The sequence below is a fragment of the Notamacropus eugenii genome, chromosome Y, assembly GCF_028372415.1.
Source record: "Notamacropus eugenii isolate mMacEug1 chromosome Y, mMacEug1.pri_v2, whole genome shotgun sequence".
Classification (NCBI taxonomy): Eukaryota; Metazoa; Chordata; class Mammalia; order Diprotodontia; family Macropodidae; genus Notamacropus; species Notamacropus eugenii.
This window is the reverse complement of record NC_092880.1, coordinates 804,695-828,141: the sequence shown is the minus strand read 5'-3', so window position 1 is coordinate 828,141 and position 23,447 is coordinate 804,695. Positions and strand designations below refer to the sequence as shown.

The window sequence follows — 23,447 nt, the reverse complement described above, 5'->3', positions numbered from 1 at the left end:
AAGACAGCTATCAAGCAGATGGATATATTTTATTTGTTTGGTTTCGCCCAAACCTATCCTTAACACTTCTACAAGGATAACATTATACCTGAAAAGGTAAAGAATTTCCTAAAGTTCCTTTCACACTTTCTCTGGGAAAAATATAAAAAGAACAAGGCATATCTAGCTCCACTCAGTTTCCAATCTTGGTCACAGATATACAGGCTCAAATTCACACAATCACTTTTTGTCACTTTACTACCCTAATTTATACATCATCTCAGTCTTCCATTCTTTACAAAACTCATGTGTCCCTGTGTCACCACAGTGAGAACTGACTGCCGTGATCTGGGATGGGGAACCTGCAGCTTCAAGGCCACCTGTGGCCCTCTAGGTCCTCAAGTACAGCCCTTTGACCCAAACTTCACAGAATAAATTCCCTTAATAAAAGGATTTGTTCTGTAAACCTTGGACTCAGTTAAAAGGCCCCACCCAAGGACCTATAAGGTTGCATGTGGCCTTGAGGCCACAGGTTTCCCCTAAATGATGAAAACTGTGCTTGACTATTTAAAAGAGAAATATGACCAGTGCTGTGATCACTAGAAATTACATTATCAACAGAAAATCAAGGTGTACTGAGAGTAGGAAAGAAAAATCAGCAAGTTTATGATTTGTCCTTGGTTACACTTCTTAAATACAGTTAAAACTACACAGGTTTTGCGTTTATTTCAGGCCACTAATAATTAAATCCATGTCCAGTAATTAATCCATTGTATTTTCATTCCACAAGTATGTGTTAATTTCAAAAAGCTTTACAATTTATACCACGAAATAAGATCCATCAGAACGTTGCAACAGTAATTTAAATGGAAAAAATTAAATTAAATTAAAAATTAAATCACCTGGAAGCCTAAGTCACATGTGGTGGGAGGAGCTTGCTGAACAAGGAACAGAAAGGGGGACGTAGAACGGGAAGGAAGGGAGTTGGGGTGAAGATGCAGGCAGGCCCTCAACGAGGCCCAGTTTGAGAGCATTTGCTTGTGAGAAGGCCTTGGCTGAGGAGGGGAGGCCTGGGAATGGCTTTGCCCCCTGCAGTGATCATACTTATTAACTTCTTGGTCGCCATGACGGATTTTGCTTTCTGGCTGGAATTTGGTTTTCTGGTGTCTGAATAAATATTTTTCTTCTGTCTTCTATATGGAGAGTCTTTTATATTTTGTGATTGAGAACTATGCTCACATATTCGTAGTCACCACCAGTGCTGTGAATATTGCCTTGGCGATTCACATGTGAAAAAAAACCCACACATTTATACATTGTACAAAATATTAAAAAAATTAGCTGCTAATCTTTGGAACTGATATAAAAACAGTCATATGTAGCTCCTGTGCCAGTGGGTTGTGCTTAACATTTTTTCTTTGTTAATTCTTTGGGGCAGGGGGGCAACGATTGTGGTGTAAAACAAAAACAAAAAATGGTACAAAAACATTTTTGTAAAAAAGTGACAAGAGACTTCCTGAATTTTCTAAGTATTCTTTCCTTTTGTAGATATTTAAAAAGTCTAACTGGACTCTAATCCCAAGAGATCATATATCTAAATTGTAGCCAATTTTGCTCACCATCATGTGGGAAATACATTGATAAAATAGGATGGCAAAAAAAATGATCAGGCTTCTGGAAATCATGGCACAGGAAGAACAGTGGAAGGAACTAACTGGAGATCTTCAAACTGAAGAAGAAAAAAGTAATATGACAGTCTTAGTCAAAGTCTTGAAAAGCTTTTATGCCAGAGAAGGTGGAGACATGTTTGGTGTAGATATTATAGGCAAGCAAAATTTTATTGTTAGACGTTTCTCATGATAAGAATGATCCAATTAATGGCTGCCCGTAGGAAGTGGTAAACTCCTCATCACTGGAGGTATGTGAGTAGAAATTTAAATACTATCCATCAGCAATAACTTAAAAGAAATTCTTGCGTTGTGTAAGATTAATCGGATACAGCCCTTGTTGTGTCTCAATATGTGACCATAAACATTTGTAACAAGTTTTTTTTTCTTTTTCCCCGCAGGAGAACAAAGTGTGAGGGAGAGAAGTGGAAAAACATATTAATTGAAAAGTCTCAAGAAAATAGGTTTATTGGAAAAGTACCACCTTGAGACCTCACAGGATTCATTTTTCTTACGCAAATGGAGAGGTTCAATCTAGAAGAAAGGCAAAGGGTCTAAAAAGACTACAGAGGTTAATTAAATTATTTCTCTGTTGCTCATGAGGAAACTGGTGACAGCTGGCCCAAGTCAAAGGGTCAGTGTCTGCTGGTAGAGTCACTTTCTGTGTTCAGCATCAATGCTAAGTGTGATATACTTCAAGTGCCACTGTCCTACTGTCTCTACCAGGAATAGCTTACACTCCAGAACTAGACCTTTACAGACCTCACCTGCCAATATCTGGGGGTAATTAATGTATCCAGTTTGGGGATACAAGGTATTGGTGTCTAGATTGAGGGAGGGAGAACAAAAGAATCCATCCTGATCTCGGCTCTCTATATTCAGCTGGTCCTCAAACCTTACATACCATACTTCATTCCATTCACCATCCACAAGAAGAGCAGGGCCTAAGGAATATGGACTTAACACCTGGCCATTAGTTTGACCCCTCGTTCAAGGAACAATAATAAAAGTGAAATGTCTACTGCTACTGTAAAAGTCATGAAAATCTATTACTGCTTTATGATTCCACTCACAATCCCTCTGACTGCCTAGAAGACCAAAGTCTCCTTCCTTAGTCCCCAGTATGTGTTGTATCTTTCCAAGAGAATGTTTACTTTATGAGGGTAAGGATAGTCTCAATTTTCTATCTGTAAGCTAAGCACCTACCACAATGCCTAGCATACAAAATGTACTTAGTAAATGTTTGTGGATTAATGAGGCTGAGGTTCCTGACAGATTCTTTTCCATTGCTTTCTTAAAACCCAATATTTAATGTGGTTAGGGCAAGTAGGTGGCATAGTGGATGAAGTGCTGAATCTGAAATCAGGAAGACTCATCTTCCTGAGTTCAAATCTGGTGTTAGACACTAGCTGTGTGATCCTGGGCAAGTCACAACCCTGTTTGACTCAGTTTCCTCATCTCTAAAATGAGCTGGAGAGAAAAATGGCAAACTACCCCAATATCCTAGGCTAGATAACCTCAAATGAGGTCACAAGGAGTTAGATATGAATGAAACAACCAAACTGGGGTCACAAGGAGTTGGAAATGAATGAAACAACCAAATGTCAACAACAATTTAATGTTGTTTACTTGGATAAGTAAAATGTATAATATAAAGGAAAGCAGCATGATGTTAACAGCAGCCTAGAGTAGAAACCTACAGTAGAGAAATTAAGTCCTTGAGTCCTTGATTTGAAATCTCAATCCAGACATTGTCTAGCTGGATAACACCAGGAAAGTCTTCTTACTCATTTGGCCATCTAAAAAATAAGAATCATGAAGATTCCTTCCAGCTCTAAAGCTATGATTATATGATCCCAAGTCACCAATAACACTAAATAGTTGGATGATTATCGGATCCTATCACTCCGTATTTGTAGCCACCTCTGAACCCAGACAATTGTATGGGCTTAGGCAAATCACTTGAGTTTCTTGGGTCTCTCCTTCCTTATCTACAAAATGAGGGAGTTACAAGAGATGATTTCCAACCTGCCTTTTAGCTTACTATGGTTTTCCCATGACAAGCCTACGATTTTCTGTGATAACTAAAGGATATACATTTTGAGGCATTATTTTAGGGAAAAAAGAAAAATGTAAATGAGTAAATAATGAACCTCTGTGTCTGCTGTTTTCAAAGGAGCTGAGATCACAGGGAAGATGTATACAGGTTAAAATATGGTGCTGATGACATTCAGCAGGGATGTGAAAATGGAACAATTAACTGTCTGCTACAAGCACATATACACACCAAAAAAAACCCCAAAAAACAAAAACACTGAAAAGCCATGAGGAGTTTGGGGGATCCAAAGAGATGGGTCTACGCTCATTCACTCGTTCTTTGCTCCCCTGCTTCTGTTCTCCATCTGTCCCTCCCTCTCCCCCTCTTGTTTCTGCATTTCTAATCTCGCTCCACCTCAGACTCCTTCACTGATGTGTTCCTACTTCTACATTATTCCTGTCTTCCAAATCCTGCCAAACGTGTAGCTTTAAACTATCTAAATAGCTCTATGATTCCTCTTCTACAATTCAGCTCCAAAATTATGTTGTGCTGCTGTTCAGTCATGCCCTACTCTCTGTAACCCTATTTGGGGTTACATCTTGGCACCGTTCTGTCATTTCCCTTTCTGGCACATTTTACAGATGAAAGACTGAGGCAAACAGGGTTAAGGGACTTGCCCAGGGTTAACACAGCTGGTAAGAGTGTGAGGCAACACAACGGTTTTCCTTACTCCAGGCCTGGCACTCTATCCACTGCACCACCTAGCTGTTAGAATTCTAAAGTATGGCTTTGACTTAAACATTAAACACCATGCTGATGTGTAAGCCATCAGAGAGGTTCATTATACAATTACTTATAGTAAATTCAAAGAAGCAATGGGATATAGTAAGTAAAAAATCTGCCTGGGAGTCAGGAAACCTAGGTTCAAGTAATGTCATTGTTATGTACTAGTTCTGTCACACTGGGCAAGTCACATAACCTTTCTATGCCCCAGATAACTCTTAAGACTTATTACTATATATCACACTATTTTCACTTTATTTTTCTCATCTATTTGGGGGGGCAGGGTCTGTCTTTTCTTTTACACCATGACTAATATGAAAATATGCTCCGGATGAGTGAACATGTACAACCTATATCAAATTGCTTACCATATCAGAAAAAGGAGAAGGGGGAGAGGGAGAAAATTGGGAAGTCAAAAATGTTTAAATGAATGTTGAAAATTGTTTTTATGTGCAATTTGGAAAAAAATAAAATGTTATTAAAAGGAAAAAAAAAGACTTACAGCTATAAATTGCAGAAGAGTTTCAGGGGATAGGTCCTAGTTTCATTACTCAACCATTGGTGAGGAACTATTGGGCACTCCCCCAAAGCAGTACCTGAACATAAAATTATTTATTCCACACATGTGAAATATACTCTCTTTAGAGGAGAGGAAAGGGGCTGTGAGGAGGAAATGGGAATAAATGAAGAAATGCATACTGTATTATTAATTTCTATATTGAATAAAAAAGGCCACTTTACTCTCAATATTATAGTTCTTAAGGTATGTTGAGAGAAAAGTTATATCAGTGGAGGAAGTTTGAATATAGGGTGCTCCCTATTTATGAAATCCCATATCTGGATCACACATACACAGATACACATAAACAAGTAAACCCTCACCTCTTAGAATGCCATTTTCAGCCTGAGCTCCACAGTTTCTTATAATGTCACATATATTAGCAATGGAGAAGTGCTATAGCTGGGACTGCAGCGTGGGAGCTGGGGTGTTTATTTTCTTGGATTTCTGTATGGTTTAGACTAGTGTTCTATATTAGTACCTAAATGGATCCATAATATCACTTATGTTAACAATATTGCTGCCAATAGTGAATATGGCACTCTAGTCAACTCTAAACAGAGAGGGTGCTAAATAGATGTCACTGTTATAAAAACTTAAACTCAGCAAAGCGAGCAGAACCAGAGGGACAACATCTGAGTGCAATAATTTTTATGAAAAGAATAATAAAACAAATTTGAACACTGAATAATTTTAACGAGTAATTTCATCTCACAGAAGAGATGATCAAATTCACCTTTCTCCATTTGGTAAAAAGCTAGGGACTTTGGGTGCTGAACACTAGTCAGAAGTGATTACTAGATCAATTTATTTGCTTAACTCTTTTGGTGGTGGTGTTCTTGGGAGGGCCCAGTGGGGGAGTTCATGGTACATCAGCAAAGGACTGTGATGTAAAAAAACAAAACAATAACAACACCTGATTTAAATAAATGATTATTTCCCAAGAGAGTCCAGAGTTTGAATAAATACCTCTATCTCCTACCCTGTCCATGCTGTATATTCCGTGGTTGTAACATTGCTGGTTACAACCAACGGAAGAGTAATGCAAAGTACACTATATATATACATATATATATATAAAAGTATACACATACATATATACATACATACATACATACATATATATATACACACACACAGAGAGTTAAAGTTTCAGAGTTTGAATCTCATCTCTGCTACTTATTACAAGTGTGAACTTGGACAAATCATTTCTCCTATCTGAGCATCAGTTTCTTCCTTTTTCAAATGAAGGGGGACTGCACTATATGATCTTTTAATAAATATCTATTTGAAACCTGTGTTTGTTTATTCAAAACTTATGAATCTATGAGTCATCCTTTATAACACTGTTGGGTAATCATTCTTATATGTATTCCGGACAGTGTCACTCCTTATCTCAAAACGTGGTCGAAGGCTCCCGTCTGCTTAAATAAAGTGCAAATACATTCTCCTGATATTCAAGTTCCTCCAAACCATATGGCAACCTTACCTTTCTAGCATTATCTTATATTACAGTTTTCTACACTTGTTGATTGCACAGTTCAAAGACTTTCTTCCCCAGCATTTAGCACAGTGCCTAGCACACGGTGTTTAATAAATATTTGATATGGTGATGATAATGTAATTGAAATGGGAGCTCAACGAGAGAATTTTTCCTTAATTCTCATTGGTAACAATCTTCCTATGTGCTTTGATTTATAACTAATATACTTTTCAATACTGTACGATATAGCTGTATGTATTTGTTTCTAAATACTCAAGGCTAAAGTCTGTGTCTTATTAGTTGAATGAATGAAAATATGGGACCCCACATGAATGTACATTTAAAGATTCCCATACTTCTAAACCTGGCTTTAAAAACCAACTGGATTTTTCCTGTTTTCAAAGTTTGGAAAGAATCAGTAAAGAATGACTTGAAGAGAACTTTTCCCCTTAGGAAAAAAATATACTAATAATAGCTCACATTTATATAACATCCTAAGATTTATAAAATACTTCCCTCACAGCAACCCTATGAAGTAGATAGTGAATTATCTTCATTTTGCAAATGTTTAGGACTTTGTGGAGCAGTCAGTGTTCATCGGTAGACTACCTGTCTATCACCACACAATTGGCAAAGATGCATTCTTCTCATTTTTCTGTTTGTTAATTATAAAAATGCATTGGATTCAGTAAGCCAAAATATCACCTTTAAGCCTCTCCTCCAATAGAATGTATCCCACACATGTAATGAATAGATAAGATACCTTGAAAAAAGTAACTATTGATAACCCCTTTGATATAAGGAGAGAGAGAGAGAGAACAAGGAAACTATTCTCATAAAGCCACTCTCATGGGGAAAGATCTAGTGTGTAGTCCAAGTCCATGTTTCCATAGAGATGATGAGGTCCTTCAGATGCTCCTGTTAAAAGATGGCATTGTACTAATTGCATCAAGTCCTTAAACACGCTGCAGAAGCCCTCTCTATCCCTCAATAAGATACACAAATATGCATATATCTTAGTCTTGTGTCTATTCATATACGCAATACGTTGCAAACAAGGGATTTCCAAGGAGAAGTGAAATAAAAGATGTCATTAGAGCTGTTTATGAGGGAAATGAAAATTGGATAGCTATGTCGTAAAAACAAGGAATAACAAATGAACAGGTGTTCTTGTGATGTCAGAAAATAGAGAAGGTACCAGAACATCACATGCTCCCCCTGTAGTAAGCTTAAAGAAGAATAGAGACAAGAGGCAAGCAGGATAGAAAGGCAAGGTGAGGTCTTGTTTTATTTTTAACAGATAAAGGAAATGAGGCTAACAGAGGTCAAATGTTTTGCCCATGGTTAAAAAACCATTAACTGTTAGAAGCAAGAATCAATCAAACCAATGTGACCTGATTATATGTCTAACCCTCTGTTATACCACAATTCCTGTCAAGTACAATTAGAACAGATCAACTAATTCTCCCTTAGAGAAACTTCACTACTCCAAAAAAAAAGTACATTATAGTTATAAAGACAAAAATAATACGAGTATAGATTTAAAGAAAAACCAAAACAAATACATTTATAATTCATGGAAAGTAATTATGAATAAGCACGTATCAGTTAAACCACGAAGGAGCACAAAGCCTAAGAGTGGACAAATTCAATAATAAATAGTCCTATCTGTTCACCATCACATAATTTATCCTTGATACACCCAAGATTAGGATATCACTAATTTGAATTCTATTATAATGTTCTCATTATGTCCAGGGTTACACTGAGTTTCCAAAAATTACTTTATACTTGAAGAAGTTCCATTGTAAGATCCATAGTATCTTTTGAAGCAATTTCAAACAAGGAAAATTATTTAACATGTACTTTTCCCCTGAGGTAAGGGCTATTCTTTTATTTATTGGATGCAATACACAAGTATTAGGCAAAGATTAATGTTTTTACATATAGACACTTATAAATACAGCTCCTTGATGTTATAATGGAACATGAATTTGATGTTTTGCACTTGTTTGCTAATGCTATAAGAAAACATAAAAAGCTTATTGCTGTAGTGACCCCCCCCTTTCTTGGAAGAATGTTTTGACTGCTACATCTTTCTGCCAAGATGCTTTTCTTCCTTTCCTAAAATGCATCTTATTATGATTTTCCAAATATACTGAGTTTCAGGGAAAAAATACAGACTGCTACCTCGTAAATTTTTTACAGTGGTTATTTTCCTTTCTCCTTCAACTTCTCACTTACAATGTCTTATATATATATATATATATGGGGGGGACGTCAAACGTAGATATATATATGTATATACATATATGTGTGTATATACATACATACACACACATATACACACAAACATATGGAAAGAGAGTATGACTATGGAGAGAACAAGAGAGAGACAGAGAGAGGTGCAAAGTACACACAAGTAAATGGGAGCATTTGATGTCCACATGAAAAACTGGTCACTGTTTTTAAAAAGTCCCACCAAGAAAACAGCCATGAAGGGCAACTGTTATAAAACATGGCATTTGTGTTATGTGAATCCTTTTCTTCTTTCTCTGACCACTATGGGGTATAAGAAACAATCAAAGGGATAATTTCAGGAAAAGGAAAACTTGTATGAACTGAAGTAGTGTGAAATGAACACTGAAAAAATGAATATTTTTAAAAGACTTAATAACTTCAATCAATTTAACAGGTCAAATGAAGAATGCTACTCACTTCCCGACACAATGGACCACAACAGGTTTGGAAAGTGTCCTAGCAAAATCCATACAATATTAATGAAACACAAAAATCTATCACTGTAAGATAGCTATTGAAATTTCAACATTTACTATTCTAAAAGAATAAAGAAGATTGACAGGCATTCTCTGTGAGTATGCTAAACTGTCAAAAACCTATAGGAATAATTTTTGCATAAGCCAACATCAGTTCACCCAGCAAGAGTAAAGACTGATATCAGGGACACACCACTGAAATCATTTATTAAGCGAAAGTTATTGCTATGAAAAAACTAAAAGCAAAATCAAAATAAAAATGTTCAATGGGCAATAACTACATGAACTCACCAACAGCAAATTGATAAATAAGCAATGCAAATTGCTTACTATGAAGATTTACAAAAACTTTAAGGTTTATGAAGAAATCAAAGTAATCAATAAATTAAGAAAAGTTGCAAAACAAGGAAACCATTCTCATAAAACTAGTGTCATGAAAAAGTTCTAGTGTAAAGTCTAAGTCGATGATTCTAGATAGATGTTGAGGTCCTTCAGATGTTCCTGTTTATAAATGGCTTTGTGTTGACTGATTCAAGACCTCAAACCCAGCAGAGTCCCATGCATAAGATTAAAATTATGCAAATGTCATCCGAATATGAAAGCAACTTTCTTTGGCTAACACTTCATTATGTTCAATGCATAGAGAAAAATACTTCCCTACCAAGAAAAAAACTGGCAATAGAAATTACATAAGATGTCTCTTTTAAAGGACCTGTATTTAATGATCAATAAAGGATATGCAAAGGAATAAAAAACAAAACACAACACTGAAAGCTGAAAAAAAAATTCACAATTACTGAATACCTGGTAAGTCATGACCTGGTGACTAGAATTACATACATGAGAAGCTCAGTATCCTTCACAAGGCAACAAATGAAAAAGCCATAATATTACAATACAGACCTCAAAATATCTTTGAGAATTCAGTGAATAAACTCTACCAAAACTGGACAAAGAGGGCAGACCAAATGCTGCTCAAATCACGCAGATAACATTCCCCTGACTAAGAAAATAACATTTTTTACATAAAATACTTTCAACAATACAGCTATGTTGAATGCTTTCAAAACATAAAGACCTAGCAGGAAAAAATCACAAAGAGACGGGAACATGCTATCTTCCCTGCAATCCCATCTGCTCTTGGTGTTGTCCCACAGGTGCTTTCATTGAGCCTACAGAAGATAAGCTTACATTTCATCATTTTAATTAAATTTCAATTTTCCATTCAATTACAAGAAGTAGTAACCTTGTCTGTTTTGCAATAGTCTATATAAGATTAACAGCAGGGTAGTAACTTATCCCAAGGCTGTTTTAACTGAATTTCTTGTATGTCTATGCATATATCTTGCAATATACATTAATAAAAAGAATGTGCATAGCAATGCAATTGCAGCTGTCAAATATGAAAGAATCAAATGATGATGCATTTTTAAGGTTTGGGATTTACCAAAATCCTATTGCTTGAGAGATTATAAGTACTTCAATCTTAAAAATATATGTATTTATTATTAACACGATAAGGACCATAATTTAAAAATATCTTAGGAGAAGAGAGGATTCTGGGAAGATGGCAGAGTGGGTTAGAAAATTCCAGGCTCTCAAGATTTTCCACCATAAAAGAGAGAAAATAGCACCTTAGGGAGAACAAAGGGTGGGTAAAAATAAATAAGACTAGAGGCACAACAGGGGTCTTCCTGGAACAATTTGAGAAGATTAGAAGAAAAATCCCAGGAAGAGGTTTGGTCCCCAAGAAGAGTAAACACCTCCAGGCTAGGTTCCCCTTTAACAACAAGCAGCAAGCTGAGGGGTTAGCTGGTTTGAGAGGCTGCCTCAGGCCCAACCACAAGAGCTTTTACCCCAGGGATAGTGAGGGGAGTGGGGTGTCTGAGCCTGGGAAGACCAAGGGAACCTCTGTGGACAAGGAAAGCCAGACCCAGCTGTGAAGAGTAGCAAGGGCTGGAAGGAAGCAGCACACGTTAGGTGAGTGCAGAAGCTGTGGGGCAGAAAGCCCATGGCTGTGGGCATTTAAAGGAGGTTGGAGGTTTGCCTTTGGTTCCAGGCTAGAGAGGAGAAGTGAAGATCTGGGGCAACAGGCACCGTCCCCCATAGACCAGGGCTAGAAGTGATTACAAAAATTAAGCTGTTACCACAGAAAAATGCACAGGCAATCATAGAAAGCTATTATGGGAATAGAGAAGACTGAGGTTCATCTTCAGAGGAGGTTATTGAAGTAAAGAAACCCAGAACGAGTAATGTAAAATGGTTACGTAACCTACTGAAAAAGAATGCATGGAAGATTATTTAAAAGACTTTAAAAATCAAATGACAGAGAAGGAGGAAAAACTTAAAAAATAAGAATAATCCTAGAAAAACAAAAAGATTATGAAAGGAAAGTCAACCAATTAGAAAATGAGATCCAGAATCTGAAGGAAGAAAATGATACTATGAAAGTTAGAAATGGGCAAGGTGAAGCCAATGAAATTATAAGAGATCAAGAAATAGTTGAACAAAATATGAATAATGAAAAAATAGAAGAGGAAGTAAAACGCCTGATAAGATAAAACAGATCAAGAAAAGAAAATATAAAATAATGTAACTAAAAGTTATGATCAAAAAAGAATCTTGATACAATAATACAAGAAATACTTAAAGAAAATTGTCCTGAATCATTAGAACAAGGAGGGAAAGTAGAAAAAGAAAAAAAGACCAGGGCGGAGAGTGAGGGGGAGGGGACAAGAGGGGAGAAAATGTGGACCCCCAAATTTGGCGAAAATGAATGTGAAAAGTTAAATCAATAAATGAATAACGAGTGGAACATTAAAAAAAAAGTAAGAAATCAGGATAAAGTCACAGAAGGAAGTTGCCATACATTTTAAAATAAGTAGTACTATTAATAATAAATTGGACTCATGTAAATAACCTAAAATTTACAAAAACCTTAAGAATCTGTTGCTCCACAGATTTTGATCAGTCTGTAAATGAACAAAAGAAATTACTTTTAAGTAAATTTTGTTTTACCTCATATAGAAGCTATAATGAACATGTTTGCAGCAGCCAGACATACAAAGCCCACATTTTACATTTACATATCTATATCTTCATTTCACAGCTAAATGTATTAGCGAGGACTCTGACATATACGGGAGGACCTGCTATAAAGGTTCTTAGATCTGCTTTTCTAAAAGAAAAGCAACTTTTGAGGGGTCAAAAATCTACCTTAAAGATTAATCAAGCACACATCATTCGCCTACTTCACAAGAGTCAGCACCCTGAATGAACACTTCAGAGATAATACACAGGAATAAACCCAACAAAGAAGGCTTCCAACTGTCTGACCAGAAGTAAAACAAACATAGTTACCACAGACAAATGGGTTTTCAAAGGGAAGGGGTTCCTTAGCAGCTGCCCGGAGTCTCCTCTGGACAAACATTTCCAATAGCTAATTCCCAAAGTAAAGCCTTACCTCAGAGCTGGAGGGCAGGACTCCTTAACAAAAGATACTGAGGTCTACTAATGGGAGGGGAAGATCTTTAACTCTTCCCCCCACCCACCGTTAATCTTAAATTACCATTGCACTAAGGAAATTGAGGCACAAAGAGATAAACAGACTTGGCCAAGGTCATAGATCTTACACAGACACATACACAAAACCAACAGAGAAACTAGCCTACAAAGAAGTATCTTCACAGAAAAGGCAGTGTTACTACAGAGAGTTAAAGAGCAATAAGCACTTCTCAAAAGAACACTGGAATGTATGCTACCTAATCAAAAGAGTCCCCTTGGTTGAGCTTTTCTGGGCCTTGCCCAATGACCAGATAACTTGAGATTCCTTATACCCCTCCTCAAAAATTTGGAAAATACACTCAGTGGTGAGAATGGATTTAGACAGTTTGGATTGGGGTGGAGGAGGAAGGCAGAAAGGATCCGGGGCGGGGGCAGGGGGGGGGGATGAAAAGAGAAGGCAGTGAAGACTATTATCTCCTTATTGTGGATAAGAACACTGACTAGCAGCTTTACCCATAAGATACCTAGAGGCAAATGGCAACTACAAAACTGTGATGGGACCTGGGTTCCAGGATCCATGACAAATACTAATATTATTAATAATAATACCTACATTTATTTACCACTTTAAGGTTTAAGAAGCCTTCTCAACATCTCATGTATCTTAAAAACAGCACAGATATGTGCTATTATCTTCATTTTACAGATGAAGAAACTAAGGCTGACAAAGGTTAAGTGTCTTGTCCAAGGTCACATTGTCTGAAGCAAGATTCAAAATCAAGTCTTCCTGACTCCAAGTCCAAAACTATCCACTGTACCATCAAGCTGCTACAGAAAGAAATGAGTATGACACTCAAAAGGTCAAAGGTAGGGAGAAAATGGTATCTAATGTAAGGAAATAGAGGAATATAACATTTGAGTAACAACGTTATTTATTGATATCTTCCAGTCATGGAGTTGAGCATATAAGTGGTCACTGATATTTAGGGCAGAACTCTGAAGGGAATTTTCATTCAGGTTGACAAAGCAGAAGCTAAAAGCCTGAGTACAAAGGCATCAAGTAGTCCTTTGTGATAAGGAGAACTGTGAGATTCACATCTCCTCCATGGAAAACACTGCCCCACCCACCTACAGGCAAAAATTGAGGACTTTAGACTCAAGGCGTAAAATCAAGTAAAAAAAGAAAACAAAAAGTGGTGGATTTGAAATTTGAAAAGCTGAGTGAAGATCATTTCATTTCTATTTCTATATAGTACGTATAGTTTCCTGACTTCTTAAATAACTGACTATACACACACAGATAAGTATATTTGTATATTAACTGTTGACCTTAAAACTTTGAAAGAAAGGCAACAGGCTAAGTGCATACATTTTATGATTTAATTAATTAATTGATCAATTCCCTATTAAAGAAAACAGTTACATAATGCATTATGGAGCCAGAAATGTTCTGGCTACCCAGTGCAGAAATCTTCTGGCTTATATACATTTTGCCGTGAGAAAGCAACTCTTCTAGTTGAACAAATCATAAATTTAGTAAGACAAGACAATTAACAAAGTAATGTTGGTCAGGCCTTGGGATTCCAGCTGGGTAAGCATATGTCTCAGTGATAAGGAAAGAAACCCCACCACTAGTAAGTGGTAGGCTTCCTCCCTTAAACAGATAATTGACGTAGGAAAGGGTAAACAATGTTCAATAGAAATTATGATCTAAGATGTCTATATTTTCTTTATCATTAATACGCCATAACATAGTATATGTCTATAGATCAAAGGAAAGTCCCATTATTCATAACATAGTATGTGTCTATAGATAATAAGATTCATCAAAGGAAAGTCTCATTATTCATCAAAGGAAAGTCTTATTATTCAAGATATAGTGTCTTAGGTTGAAGGTCTCCTTAAGGAGTGTGGAGTCAGCCTTGGCTGGCTTTTGCTGACATAGGAAGAGGCACTCTCTGAGTTTACTTCAGAGAGAACAAAGAGATTATTCTAAAATTTTATATTAAACATTATCAACACACACACAATATGTCTGTATTATCAAGAGACAATCACAACTTTGTGAAACTTATGTGAAAACTATGTTTATTATATGAGAAATTAACATGCATGTGGAACCCAAACAGTTCATAATCCATACACAAGTTTGCATATTTATAGCAGTACAAAAAAGGAAGGATAAGGAAACACAAATCTCACCCTAAAGGGGCATGGCACAGGAGGGGAAAATATGCAGTAAAGGCAAGTAAAAAAAAAACACCTCTGGAAGTGGAGGGGCAAGGCTATGGCAAAAACACATTCTTTTCCCTTGGGAACTGCTAGACCATGAAAACAGGATGATCTACAAGGATCCCAGCTGCACAAGCAGTTTCTCAATCTAATACAGACTGACTGGTGCCTGTCATAACACCCAAGACCTTCCATACAGGAGGAGCTGGTGAGGGAGGCTTCATTCTCCACACATTCAGGGCCTCCTGCATACTCTGGGTCCAGTGTTTCTGGATAATATGGCAACTCAAAAAAATAAGTTCAGGGGACTTCTTAACATTCCTTAACAGTATATATGTGTGTGTATATATATATAAACACACACATATGTATAAAACCTTAAACTGTATACATCATGCTAAAAGCCTTAGAATGGATGATGATATATATAGGATCCCTTGTAGTTCTAAATCTATGACAAATTTTATAATAAAAATATCATTCCCCCTTCTTGAAGGGCTTTAAGTAGAGACCACATAATCATATAGGAGATGTGTTATAGTAGAGATGTCTTTTACATACGTGTTGAACCAAATTGCAAGTAGAGTATCTTTCTATTCTCAAATTCTATGACTACAACTGAAACAGAAATTGAACATTCAATAGAAATTGAAATAGAAATCACCTAATCTAAGTCCTCCATTTTTCAGAGGAGGGTAGCAAAGGAGAAATAAGGAATAAGCAGCACTGAGATCGGCCTCTTTAGTCTTGCCCTGCCCAGGATTTAAACTGAGCCAAAACCAAAACAAACACAAAACTGGCTGTCACACTAGAGGCAACAAGTAAAAAGAGAAACCACACAGAAGACTCAGCTTCAGCACAGAAGAATAATGACTTAAGAGGAAAGTCATCTCCTTCTGCAGGCTCAGAGAAAAAAATTAGGGCTCAAGTCATTGGTTACACCATCTCTAAGGAAAAGGGGTTGTCTTTCCCCTACTTCTGCTCATCCATTAACAGACACTGTAACATGCTTTATTTATCTTTTTAGGCCAACATTTTTGCTCACCTGAAGTTTTACATTATACTGTCCTTATGAAGAAAAGGAGGAAAAAGACAACCTGATTGTTTTAATAGTGTGGTTGCTTAAATATCCAGAGACAAAAAGGGTAGAGTGGAGGCCACATTTATAGTATGCTGTAAGTCAACTGCATTCTACAGTCTCCCTCTCTAGGGCATTACACGTTAGAGCTCTTGCATTCAGAATGATGACAATAGGAACATAGAGGAAGGGATAAATTTGATAAAGATTTCATGAGGATAGAAAAGAAGCTGCCTCAAATTAGCCTGTATTTACTTATCTGTGTAAGTTCCTCAAAGTCAGTGATTATTTTTCATTTTTGTCTTTAGCAGCATGGTACCTTGCATATAGGAGGCATTTTCAAATGTTTGATGAGTGGAACTTAGCTGATATTGTAGAGAGAAATCACACTAATGTAACATCAGTGTTACAATAGCTGAGGTCCAAACATGTTAGACCTGTGGCCAAGGCAAAGAGTTGACGCTGGGCAGTAATAATAGTCTAAGGAGGACAAGTGGTAAAGAATTTTGTGAAGAGTGGCGGAGGAGTTAATAAAGCACATATTAAGAATTCTGAATTCCGTAGGCCTCATTGAGAAATGCAATGACAAGAGCAGAAGATTATTATTATTCTATTATCAATGTACAGGACAAAAAGAGATAGAAGCAATTCATAAGACTACGCACTAACTAGATGGAATTGATTATACAGCCTTTTAACTTAGTGAAAATAGACAGTGAAGTACTAACAGTATGATTTCAATAGAGCAAAAGATGATAATGCTGAAAATAAATTACTCCAAAAATTATATTACATATTATTAACCTAGATTATATATATGGCTAAAAATCATAATATAGAGTATATTGTACATACTAAGATTGCGTTTGAACTTCATTGCCAAAGAAGACCATGCCATCAGAAAAATAATGACATGACTTGCACTTGACTTTGTTCTGAGTGAGGGAGGGCTGTGCAGGTCACCAGCCTCACTTCTCCTCCACAGCCATCTGGGTCCAGTGGTCAGACATCCAACAGGGAGACTGGAGATGACCCAGGAAGCACTGGGAGACCTTGGGCCCTTCAGGCCATGGTCTTTTCAGGTACTCACTTAGGGTGAGGCAATGCCCACTCATTGAATAGGTCTGTTTAAGAAGTAGACAGGGCGTAGCCCCTTTAATGAGGCAAAGAAAAGAAAGACATCAGGCTGGGAGGGAAACAGCAACAGTTACTATTGATAATCACTCAAAAGCAAGGAGGGTCAAGAGGAGCCCTTAGGCAGTGCCCTGTGGTGTCCCAGTTTCAGGGTGCAATAGGTTTAAGGTTTGGGGAGAGGACAGGACAGCACAGAACAGGAGAAAGGGACCAGGAAAATCCAAGTCAGCTGGGCACCTTTATATACATTTTACAAGGTATACTTTATACAGATGTATGTATATGTGCATATATATGCATTTGTTATAAAATATTACATATTATATATAAAATGTATATTCACTGCAAATTATAACTCTGTATTTGGCAAAGTGACCTTTTATGAGATTCTAATGATGGCACTACTATTAAAATTTCCAAGTGTTTTCCTTACTGTAAAACTACAGAACCCATGACTAAGTTCAGCATAGAGTAAATACCCTAATATAGGGTTAACCAGTATATCATTTCACACACTTCTATTTCCCATGTTCTATTCCATTTATACATGCAGAAAGTGAAAGAATGAAAGAAAAAGGATGCATATTAAGAGTATGCTACCCCATAATACAATGAGAAATAATGACAAGGAGCAAGCCTCCTAACAAGAAAGCCCTGGATTCAAATTTCACTTCTGACTCACTGGCAAAGCCCTTAATTTCACTAGTGCTCCAAGTAACTCTTAAAGACTTCAGATTACAAAATAGTTGGTAATTGGAACTGACGGAGAAAGAGAGAGACAAACAGGCAGACAGACACACCGAGAAATCTCACCTGCATCCTATTAGTGACAGCAATTTTAACACAAAGTACCTAAGTCAGTGAGACCTGAAAATGAGTATATTTTATTTAACCCACTTTATTGAGTTAGATGATAAATATTTACTAAGTACGCACTATGTACTGGGCCTTGTGCTAAATACAGGTGATACAAAAAAGTCAAAAGAGCCCTTGCTTTCAAGGAGCTTAGTCTAATGGGAGAGACAAGATAAAAGCAACTATGTGTAAACAATCTGTACACAGGATAAATAATCAAGAAACAGAAAGCACCAAGATTAATGAAGATAGGGAGAAACTGGTAGAAAGTGGCATTTAAGATAAGACTTGAAGGAAGTCTAGGAAGCAGAAATGAAGATTTTTCAGGCATGGGGGAAAACCTATAAGAAAGCCCAGAGTCAGTTTTCATCAAGTGTCCTCTCTGCTCTACTTTGGCTTCTCACACACACATACAAACTGCACCATCGTCTGGTAATTGCACAGAACTCAAAGATTTTAGAAAACAGTAGACATGTAAAACAATTACCAAGCTCTCCACCATGTCCCTGCGTGCCACTGGATACGAAATGCCATTGATCTTAACCAATTCTAAGCTATTATTTCCTTGTTTTGAAACATATAGGTAAAAATCATTAAGTATATCTTACTTGCTGTATCACCCATTAACAGTTTGTTCTCTAGAGATAATAACGAGTTCACATTTTCTTTTCAACTTTATCTAATTTGTGCTCACTGGAATTTTTGCACATCACAGTAAGAGCCCAGTATTTAGAATTCAGCCCTTTCTCTAGATTGTGCTAAATGATTTCTGACAAAGATGACTATAACTCTGCCTGCCTTTAAGCTGAACCATAAAAATTGATTATAAAGGCACTTAGCAAAAAAACCTGAAATTCTATACAAAGGTAAAAATCATAAAAGTAATAGCGTTCATGCTATCACACAGAAGCGTACTGAAGTACAGGCATATGCCCTAACCATATGACCTAGGGAACACTGGTTTTTGTTGTTGTTGTTTTTTTTTTAAATGAAAAAAGGGTGGAGGAAGGTTGCAAATAGCTTCTTTTGGCTGCTACCAAAAATCCCTAACGAGAAGTAACAGTACTAGAACTGACTGCAGTTTGTCCTAGAAATGCCAAGAGGCTTAGCCAAAAGGGACTGGGTTGGTCAGTGATTCACCACTGCCACAATCCTGTCCTTCTCTAATGGAAATCAATGTACCACGAAAAAAATTACATAGCCACTTAGTTCATATTCATTCTCCATAATGCAAGAATAACTAGCTACAGGAAAAAACCTTCTGAAGCAGTGGCCTCTAAATTTTTCTCTGTAACGCCTTTCCACAAAAAAAAAATTAAAAGGTTGAAAATATTTCCACCTTTTTAGGGAGAACTATTGCAATCTGGCATCATCATTATTACCATTATTATTCATGAGATAAGAAAGGTCAAACTAGAATGAGAAGATAAGGGGCAAGGATAGCAAAGCTATAACTGGGTTGATGGCTAGAAATAAACATCTAGCACAAAGTTTCCACTGTCACTTAAAAGGACACTCAGTCTAGAGGTGTTCTTTTAAGTTTCTTTGTCATGAGTAGAGGTAACCAGGTACTCCCAAACTCTTTGTCAGAACATCCGACCATGCTGCAAAGGGGTGAGGAAAGAACACAGAATATGGAATTAGGCAGACTAAAGATCAAATCCCCAGACATTCTGGGTGCTCTCAGTGACCTTGGGAAAGTCACTTAACCTCCATAGGCCTCAGTTTATTCATAAATAGATTAAATTATCTGAGGTAATTCCTACCTATACCACGGTCCTATGCAATACAACACAAAGACTGTCAAAGGATAAACCTGAGTTAAGCTCAGAAAGGTTTATCACCAAAAGTTGGCTATCTAGTAATAAGCTTCTATGAAAAACAAAAAGCAACAAAAAGTCATTAAACTTTGCATTTAGGGATGTGGGGTTGCTAATTTGAATTGGGGTCAGACTAAGGAAGTCAGGAATTATATTGGAGGGGGGAAAATATGATGAATTAGGTGAAGAACTTGCAGTTAGAGAATATTCAGAAGTGGCCAAAATGTACCCCTAAACATCCCATCAAACATGCCTGTATAAATCATTTTCTATGGCCTCATAGCTTTCTGTGAAGCTGTTCAATTAATTCCAAAAGAATGGTACGCCCTAATAACTGATTTGTGTATGCATGTATGTTTTTTACAATGTTTGGAAAGAACATGAATCTCACTTAAGCCTTACTGTGAACCTCTACAATTATTATGCTCTCCATTTTCACAGGTAAGGAAATTGAGGCCAAAACAGATTAAGTGACTTACTCAACAAGGTTACACATTGAGTTAAGTGGCAAACCCAAGATTCAAAACAAGATGTTCCAAGTCCAAATCTATTTCTCTTTTTTTTGCCCATTTTCTCAAAATGTGTTTATCACTCTCTAAAGTAGAGAATCTGACATTTACAGTTTTTCTTACAACTTCTGCCACTCATCTGCACTTACTCATCAATGTCTTCACAGAGCAGTTTTTAATCCAGTATATTATGCAAATTGTTACTTTTATATAGGTATGTACATTTATATTATACATGTCCACATACTACGCTAAGTTCTACCTCTAAAAAATTTCTACTCTCAATCTCCCTTGTGATCTCACCTCATGAGACCATTCTTGATGCCCTAACATCTCTATAGAGAAAATGCTAATTCTTTAGAAAAGTAGTGTATTACAAATAGAAGAGTCATATTTCTAAAATTTATGGTTTTCTTGACCTGATGGGAAATGATCACATTAATGCATCGTTCATGGAGCTACAGAATTGGTCTGGCCATTCTGGAGAGTAATTTGGAACTATACCCCAAAGTCAGTTAGTCACTAGTGATAAACTTCTATGCAAAGCAAAAAGCAAAAAAAAGAAAAAAATCACTAAACTTTCCATTTAGGGATGTGGGGTTGCTAATTTGCATTGGGATAAGTGAGACTAATGAAGTCAGGAATTTGGAGAAAGTGTTTAATTATATTATATATACCCTTTGACCAAGCAATAGTACTACTAGAGTTATTTTCAAAGAAATTTTAAAAAATGAGGAGCAAGTGTTCATGTAAACAAAAGTATTTAATTTAGTTCTTTTTAACGTTACAGAGTACTAGAGAGTAAGGTTGGACCAAACTATGGTACATGAATATATTGGTTCTGTAAGAAAGAACAAAAAAAAAATATGGATTCAGAGAAAACTGGGAAAGGAATGAAATAATGTAGAAGGAAGTAGAAAAAGGAAAAACAGTTTTACAAAAAGAGAGTTGTTTAAAAAAAATTAAAAACAAGAATGCAACAAATAGCCATAATCCGAAAGTACCTATTACAAAACATAGTGCCCACTACCTAATTAACTCAAAATACTTAATAAGAAATACATTTTTGGACATGGTGGCTGTGATAGTTATATATTTGAAGTTTTTGCTTAAAAACCAGCAAGTTCTACATGAGAAATTTACAGTTTCATATACAATCTTTTCTTCTTACTTTTAGAAATATTTGCTTTATGTGGTGTTTTTATAAGAAAGAGAACTTAACCCCCCCAATGGAAGTCTTCCTGCATTTGGACCAGGTCCATAAAAGAAAGTGCACTCCTCTAATCCACTCTATCCTCCTAAACCACTTTCCTCCAAGTTTTTTTCCACTTTTTGTCCTTTTTGTTTCATCACCATGCTTCAGATTCCTTATGTTCTTCTAATTTTGTGCATCTAGAACAGTCTTCCACTTCATATTAGCGGAGTCCTCCCACTGCACTCCCAGAGACATGTTAGCACTGGATGGAACTACAGAGATTATGTATGCAAAGGTCTTTATGTCCTTGATAAAAAACTGAAATGTAAAAATCAGAAGTGACTTTCAGGGGGTTTATGAGGTTGGATGGGAAAAAGATCAGGTCTTTATTTTCATGAAGCAACCCATAGGTGAAATTTATCATTTCTTTCAGTTATGAATTTTTTTTAATCCCCCCAAAAGGTCTACAGGTTTCAGACTGCCAAAGGGGTGTATGAGACAAAAAGGTTAAAAATTCCTGTTTTGGACTGTTACGCAGGGTATTAGCTAGCATGTGTCCCTATGTCAGGCTCAGCGGGGGGTGGGAGGGCGGACCCTGGTCCAAGGGCTTTGGTCCCTGGATGGCCCTGCCAGCTCCCTCAAGGTCTACGCGTTGGACAGCCTCCCTCAAGGTCTACGCGTTGGACAGCTCCCTCAAGGTCTACGCATTGGACAGCTCCCTCAAGGTCTGGGATACTCTCTATCGTTTCCCACTAATCACTTTCGAAAATACGTGGACCGTTAGATTCTTCACATGCCCCTGTTTTGTACATAAACCCAGCATCATCCTCCGTCTGTTGTTCGTTCTCCTAAGGACCTCTGCCCATTTTTGCCAAAGCATTGCAATAAATCCTTTGCCACTTGATTAAGAGGAGCTTGAGGGTATACATTCATTCCAGGCCACTCTGCTTTGGCATTGTTGGGGTCCCAGCACGCCAAGCCTCATCATATACAAAATGTGCGTGTGTATGTGTGTGTAAATATATATTGTTTAATACTAATGTGACGTCATATCCAATATCCCAATCACCTTAATACAGTTTTAATCTATACATGATATTTAACTATTATACATCATATAGCGCTGTAAAGATCTCACTGAGGTTTTACGGTTTATAGCCTAACCATGCATTAAGACACATGTAAATACATAATGCAGTAGGTGCAGATGCACCTCCACATGTATGACACACACGTGCATATACAGCACATCTAGTGTACGTGCGCACGCGCACACACGCCCTTGAGTCAGGTAGTTAAGGGTCCCAAACACCTTCCAGACTCCCCCACAAATCGGAGGCCCCTCTAATTGTTACGACCCCGTTTGTTTTGACAGCTGCAAACCTGACGTCCCGAGAAGGGAAAGGGTCTGCCCAGGGTGACACGGAGGTTCTGAACCCGCACACTCCTTCCGGTTCTGTGAAACCTGGACCTCGGTGCTGGAAGGAAGGAACCCACCGTGTGACCGCACCCCCGAACCCCGAAAGCCTTTTTGCATCCCCAACCGCTTCAACAAATGAATAGTTAAGGTCCTCACAGTTAACAATTAATAAACTGATGTTGCTATTGATAATGTTTAATATAAAATTTTGGAATAATCTCTTTGTTCTCTCTGAAGCAGACTCAGAGAATGCCTCTTCCTATGTCAGCAACAGCCAGCCAAGGCCGACTCTGCATTCCTTGGAGACCTTTAACCTATGACATATCTTGAATAATGGGACTCTCCTTTGTATCTTATTATCTATAGACACATACTATGTTATGACATATCTTGAATAATGGACACATACTATGT

General features: G+C 37.0%; 1 protein-coding gene across 3 annotated transcripts in view; it reads right to left on the bottom strand.

The window, feature by feature from the left end:
* Positions 1-23,447, bottom strand: part of LOC140516813 (uncharacterized) — a 93,878-nt gene that overhangs the window by 69,542 nt on the left and 889 nt on the right. The gene's annotated exons all lie outside the window — the stretch shown is intronic.